This window comes from Peromyscus maniculatus, chromosome 1 (genome assembly GCF_049852395.1).
Source record: "Peromyscus maniculatus bairdii isolate BWxNUB_F1_BW_parent chromosome 1, HU_Pman_BW_mat_3.1, whole genome shotgun sequence".
Classification (NCBI taxonomy): domain Eukaryota; kingdom Metazoa; phylum Chordata; class Mammalia; order Rodentia; family Cricetidae; genus Peromyscus; species Peromyscus maniculatus.
Genome location: NC_134852.1, coordinates 166,244,673 through 166,251,896, shown reverse-complemented (window position 1 = coordinate 166,251,896; position 7,224 = coordinate 166,244,673).

Genomic DNA, 7,224 nt, shown 5'->3' with positions numbered 1-7,224 from the left:
CTTACAATTCTAATTAGGCTGCACTAATCTATGCAGGATAACCAGAACAGTGATGGTCTGGGCAGAGCTGGGATTAAAGAGAGAGAGGTGGAATTGCTGTCGGGATAATGGAGATCTTGACTGAGATCTGGCTCAGACAGGCATATGCACTGTCAGCACTCATTCAGTGGTTACTTCATATATGTGAATGTTTCTATGTGTGCATTTTACCCCTGAGCAAACAAGCAAGAATGGAGAGGGAGGGAACAAGGAAAGAGGCAAGAAAGGAAAAAAGAAGAAAAAGGGAGGGGCAGGAAAGAAAGAGAGAGGCAGAGACAGTGAGACACACGGAAAGAATGCCAAATATTGAACTTAATTACACATTCCTGATGGAGTTTTGAGGGTCGAGGTATACTAATGTCCTTAACTTTGAAATTCGTAAAAAAGGCTAGGTGGGCTAATGAACGGAAACATAGATCTGAAAGAGTGAAAATAAGGTCAGTGTTAACTATTAGAGTATCTAGGTAGTGGGTATGTGGAGTCACTTCATATGTCTTTAGATTTATCAATATTTTGATGACTTTCCTTAATAAAATATTAAGTAAAAATTACTTCCTATTTATTGAACACCTTTATAATTTATTGATCAGTGTCAGGTATATTGCCTCTAGTTTGAAAGACAAAAACTAATATTTTTTTTCCTCTTGTAAATTAGGAACTTGGTCAAATAACTTCACCAAGACTCAATGTTAGGTCTGTCCATTTTCAGGATCTACCACTGTGGTAACCTATGAACTACATGTGACTCTTGAGCACTTGAAACATGACTAAAGAACTGAGTTTATAATTTTATTTAATTATTTATTCATTTACTTGGTGTGTGTGTGTGTGTGTGTGTGTGTGTGTGAGAGAGAGAGAGAGGGGGGGGGCTTCTCTGTATAGAAACTCCCTCTGTAGACTAGGTTAGCCTCACACTCAGGCCTGCCTGCCTCTGCCTCCTGAGTGCTGGGATTACAGGCATGCACCAGCACACCTGGCTATAATTTCACTTAAATTTTAACTGAAAAACGATTCCCAGTTTAGTTATTGGAAAGCTCCAGGGGAGCGCTGGAAAAGCCACAGGTGTGTGTGTTAAATCAGGCGTGAGTGAATCCACCTTGATAAAGATCCCTTTCCTTTGATTCTAACAGAAATATCTCTGGTGAAAACAGCATTTGCACTGTGAAGCACTGCAAGTGTAAAACATACAGACACATTTGGAATACAGTGAAGAACAGTAAAATGCCCTAGTAATTTTATCTTGTTAAAACGTTTAAGATTTTGGATATATTGGGTTAAATTTTCAAATATTAAAATGTTTTTACTAGGGCTGGAGAGATGGCCCAGAGGTTAAGAGCACTTGCTGCTCTTGCAGAGGACCAGTGATTGGTTCTCAGCACCCACATCTGTTAACTCACATCCCCCTGTAACTCCAGTTCCAGGGACTCTATTCCCCTCTTCTGGCATGTACTAGTGTGTGTGGTGTATGTGTGTGTGCACACACGCACACACTCTATTTCTGTTGGATAGAGTTGGGAGCTGGTCGGTGCCCTTTCCAGTACACCAGCACAATGTCCCTTTGTTGGACTAGGAGTGGGTGTGGGGTGGAGTGGCAGTGTACTGAGTCACCGGGAAACCTCCAACAGCACTTTTTATATACCAGGAACTACTTTTGAGACTCAGGACTTATTAATTCATATAATCCTCACCACAACCCTAGAAATGGGTACTATTGTTATCCCATCTTACACAGGAGAAACTGAGATACAGAGACACTTGCACAGATATTTATTAGCAGCTATGTCAAAGTAAAGGAATTTCTGCAATGGGATATTCTTGAATTTTTAATTTAGTCTCTTGGCACTGTCTTTAAGTAACTTCAATTTGGAGACTCAGTTTCTTCCCTTTTTTTTTTTTTTTTGAGAAACAGGGTTTCTCTGTTCTGGAACACCCTCTGTAGATCAGCTGGCCTTGAACTCACAAAGAACTGTCTGCCTCTGCCTCCTGAGTGGTGGGATTAAATGTGTGCGCCACCACCACCCAGTCTAGAGATTCCGTTGCAAGCATTATGACTCCTGAGGATGTTCTTGTCTTCTTAGGAGGCTGGCCCCGGTTTTTGGTACAGCAGTGCAGTTTGAATTGTGTATCCCTTCTCAGCACTGCAGATCTTTCCTAAGCAAAGCAGCTGAAACTAGATAACTGACCGACAAGGGTTCAGTTGTGGCAGAGCAAAGGGCTTGTTAGAGGGGCCACTCTTGGGAATTCACCCACCTCATTCAGAAGAGCAGGGCCACCTCTCCGAAAGCCCACCCCTCCCAGTGGACAGGCACAGAGCAACGCCACTGCTTTCACAGCAGATAGTTGAGCGGCAGTCTGGAAGCCACCAGGAATGGCTGGCTGCCTTGTTTTTTTTCCAGAAAGCCACAGAAGGAAAGGTGACCTGTGCTCAGTAAGAGGCTGCAAATATCCTGTGTGCAAGCTTTGTTTATTTTGAAGAAAACACAAATTGGCTTGTATTCTAGAAACTACAACAGAGAAACAAAGTTACTCCTCAGAAGTTACCCGGATCCTCTTTGGAAGGAAGGCAATCTCCGACTTCTGTGCCAGACACCAAGGCTTTCTCCTTTTACGAGAATGTTTTCAAAGTAGAGGTCAGTCCTCCCTCCTGCCGGTCCTAATCCACACCTGTTCCTGAAAGTACTGCCTGCATGGGTCGTAACCCTCAGCATATACCATGCTACAAACATGGGCAGATCCTTCAGGGAGCAGGCAACTCTATAGAGCCAGGCTTAATTGTTAGAGTAGAAGGTGAAAAGGTGGAAAAGCCTGTACAACCAGCACCCAGGATGACAAATGTTACTCCCGCATTCAAAGCCAGAGCTGTCAATTATAATACCTATAGGTGTTATGGTCCAGGATCACAAAAGGAAAAGATCCAGCTTACTGCTAGTGGTCAGGGCTACCACCACCACCACCACCACCACCACCACCAGCAGCAGCAGCAGCAGCAGCAGCAGCAGCAGCAGCAGCAGCAGCAGCAGCACCGAATCTACTTTGACAGGCAAATTCACAACCACTCTCACGTCCACTTCCCCATCCACAACAGCCAAACTGGATAAACAGCCTGGTGCCCATCAGTGGAAAAATTGATAAGGAAAGCGTGGCGTATACCACACAATATTGTTCAGCCTTCAAAACAAGAGAATCGTTTTTCATCCTTTGTGACAACTTGGATGAAGCTAGATGACGTTCTCTTAAGGAAAGCAAGCCAGCCACAGACAGATGAGAATCCTGTGAGTTCACATCTTTGTGGAATCTAAACAAGCTGATTAGAAGCAGGAGCAAGCAGAGTCATAGTCAGCAGAGGTCAGGGAGGCTGGAGTGCTGCGGACGTGCTGGTCAGCAGCTGCACGTTTCAGGCAGAGCCGGGCTCTGCAGCCAGCTCCCTGGAGTTCAGAATATGTGCATATTTCAAAATTGCTCAGAGGAGATTTTAAATGTTGACAACAGCACATCCGTAAGTGAGGTTGTTAGTTCCTCTGCTTTAATCATTTCACAGTACAAACATCCGAACATAACACTGTGCCCCATAAATATACACTTTTCTTTTTGTCAATTAAAAGCAAAAATACCTACATTTTAACAAGAACTCCAGTCTACTGCTTTCTAGATTCTTTGTGGAGACAGGGAACAAGATACCATTTCCTTTTCTTCCTCATCTTGTAAATTTTTGTCTCTGATCCATCCTTTTGTAAAGCTTTCTGATCCAGTACGATTTGCTTGTTCACTGGCCTGTGGCAGCTAAGTCCAATTTCTGTAAGCCTGAATCATGTCTTTTGAACTTGTAACCTTTCTTATCAGAGGCTGACAAGTGTGGATGCCACACCCAGTCCACGGACCTCCTCGGAGAAACATTGACCTGGATGGTACCTTTCCAGTGCCCTGGACTTCTGACCCACAAAGGCCCTTGAGGCTGCCTGGAACTCAGACTCCGCCCAGTCCAGCCTCACTCAAGGAAATGCCAGTCAACCAGAAGCCACCTCTGCGTCCAAACTGGTCAGAAAGTTACTACACATGTGCCCCGTCAGCTGAACTGGATTAGGCAAAGTTTTAGTCTCTACCACTCACCTTTGATTTTTTTTTTAAACCAAGATGGCGAATTTCAAAGACTTACTTTACTCCCTGCGTATCACTGCTTTAGTTCGAGAAATTCACAGTTCCCACTAGCATGTTGATATTATGGAGTTAAAGCAAGTTTGTTTTCACATCTCTCTTCCAAGTTTATAATCTGGGTTTATAATTTCCCGCTAAAAGGCTAGGTTGCCGAATTTGGCTGGTCAGAGCACATTTGGAGTCCATCAGATTTTAATTTACGAATAAACACAAGGAGACTGTCTTTGGAGTTGTTTTTGTCACAGGAGATTGAGATGTTGTAAAACTTTTGCTTTAATCTCTTCCCGTTTGGCTGGCCTTGTCCCCGAGTCAGGCCTTTTAAAATCTTGTTAAATACATTACAGCTTATTACACCCTCTGTTTATACGAGGGACTCACTAAGAGGAGGTGTCAATGATGTAAACATTACATGAAAGTAAGGGCTGCAGAGATGGAAAGGGTGCTTAATGGAGCAGCTTTGCTAGTGGGAAACCGGCCTCTGACACTGACCAGAGCTGGTCCCACAGGGAGCGGCTCCCTTTCCAGAAAAAAACAAAAAAAACCCAAAAAAACAAAACCCCCCACCACACTGCCTTTTAGCAACCTTTAAAAACTATCTATGCTTGTTTACACAAAAGTGTTTCAAACCCTCTTCTGCCATAAATTGTGTATAGCTCAGCCTGTGCATTAGGACTCATACTAAATGTCTTTATCTGGAAAGATAAAAGAAATATTTACGATTCCTCTGAAATGTATTTGCTTTTCCCATGGCTTTGGCTAATAATGTGATCTCCTAAAAGGAGCCGCTTAAGAACTGCTGTTTATCTTCCGGCACAAACAGTAGCCTAAGGCCTCTGATGTTTTCTAACATCTAAAGTCTAATGAATAATTAGGGCTTCGTTTACCCCCCATTTTTTTTTTCTCTTCTCCAAAAAGAGGCTGGTTTACGAAGTTTACCTGGTTCTTAAGGAGAGCCAGCGTGAATTGTTTTGCTTTCCCAGTTTGGCTTCTTGAGTTCATATGTGATTAAAGCATGGCCTAAAGGAAAGGCAAATTAAAACCACAATGTAACCCATTGTATACCGCCGGCCTGAGTGTATAAATCCCAACAGCATCAAGTGTTGGTGAGGATGTGCGTGCCTCAAAGACAAGCTTCCTATAAGCTGGTGGCAGTGTGACTTGGTGTGGAAACTCCATAAAAACAATTTCATGTCACAGAGTGGAACTCACGGATACTGCACAGTTTTTTGTTTTTGCCCCTCTTAACTATATAACTGGGGCATTATTGCATAGGTATACTAGAATGGATACAAGGATCTTTTCATTGATGTAGTTTCTAATAGCAAAATGCCCAAACAGAAACTCCAAACAAACTACTCTGTAATAGAGGAGATAATTACATGCTGCTTTATCCATAGAACAGCAAAAATGAATTAAATGCAGCTATACAAATCAGCTTGCATGACTGAAAATGTAGTATTAGATTCGAAAGAAAGTTTTCTGGGGTCACAGAGATAATATAGGGGTTAAGAGCACTCGCTGCTTTTCTAGAGGACCTAAGTTTGGTCTCAGTCCCCATGTGTGGCAGTCCAGTTGTCTGGAACTCCAGCTCAAGGGAAATCTAACACCCACTTCTCGACTGTAGGGACACCTACAGATATGCTGAGTATGCTTATGGCATACCCAAATGCAGACACACATATACCCATAAAATGTTTTTTAAATGTTTAAAAAACAAGTTCCAGAAAAACGTGCACAAGAAATTTTCATCTGAATAATGTTAAACAATGCGATAAACTAAGAAGATAAATGGCAATATGATGAAATATAAGTAATGTGAACAGACTATTATTTATTATTATTAACTCAAAATGAGATAGTGGTTATCTTTAGGGGAAGAGATCAGCAAATAGTGACAGAGAGTCACACAGTGGCGTTAAAGGAACTGGCCATGTCCACCTAAAAACGATTTAATTTATTGTTTTTAACTATATATTTGTGTGTCTGTGTATGTGTGTCTACGAGCCCACAGAGAACAGAGATGTAACATGCCCAGAGAGTTAGGGTTAGAGGTGGTTGTGAGATGCCTGTTGTGGATGCCCAGAGTCAAACTCTGGTTCTCCTCAAGAGCAGGATGCATTCTTAGATACTGTGCTGCCTAATTTTATGTCAACTTGACACTGGATAAAGTCATCTGAGGGGAGGGAATCCCAACCGAGAAAACACCTTTGTAAGACTGGGCTGTAGGCAAGGCTGTAATCTTAATGATTGATGGGTCAGGTAGGTGGTCCTGGGTTCTATAAGAAAGCAGGCTGAGCAAGCCAGGGGGAGCAAGCCAGTGTGCGGTACTCTCCATGGCCTCTGCATCAGCTCTTGCCTCCAGGTTCCTGCCTTGTTTGAGTTCCTGTCCTGGCTTTCTTTAATGATAAACAATGATGTGGAAATGTAAGCCAAGTAAACCCTTTCCTCCCCAAGTTGCTTTGGTCATGGTGTTTCATCACTGCCATGGTTACCCAAACTACGACCAGCACTGATTCATCCTTCTATCTCTACCTCTTCTCCATTTGAGACAGGGTTTCACAGTGTAGCCTTGGTTGACCTGGAATTTGCTATGTAGACAGGCTGACCTTAACTTACAGAGATCTACTTGCCTCTCTTTCCTGAATGCTGGGATTAGAAGCATATGCCATCACACCCAGCTCTATGCAAATTTCTGAAATTGTGTGACTATATGGAGATAGTTTAAAAATTCAGAAATGTGCTATATAACATACAAACACGAAGTTTCTCATAACAGAATGCCAATACACAGGAAAAACACTGGCTTGAGAAGCAGTCACATGGGACCTTATCTATTTGGTTGCAGTAGGTTATTCTTCAAACTCTCAATGGCTTTATGAAGGAAGCAAAATTTATTTGTCTCTCATGCTACATGCTTTTGACTATTGTGGTCACTGTAGGACCTGGGCAAACAGAGCTGCTGGAGAAAAGAGCTGCTCTGACTTTTACTGTCCTTCCAGATCATCACAGGGAGCGGCGGCGTGGGGAGGGGGG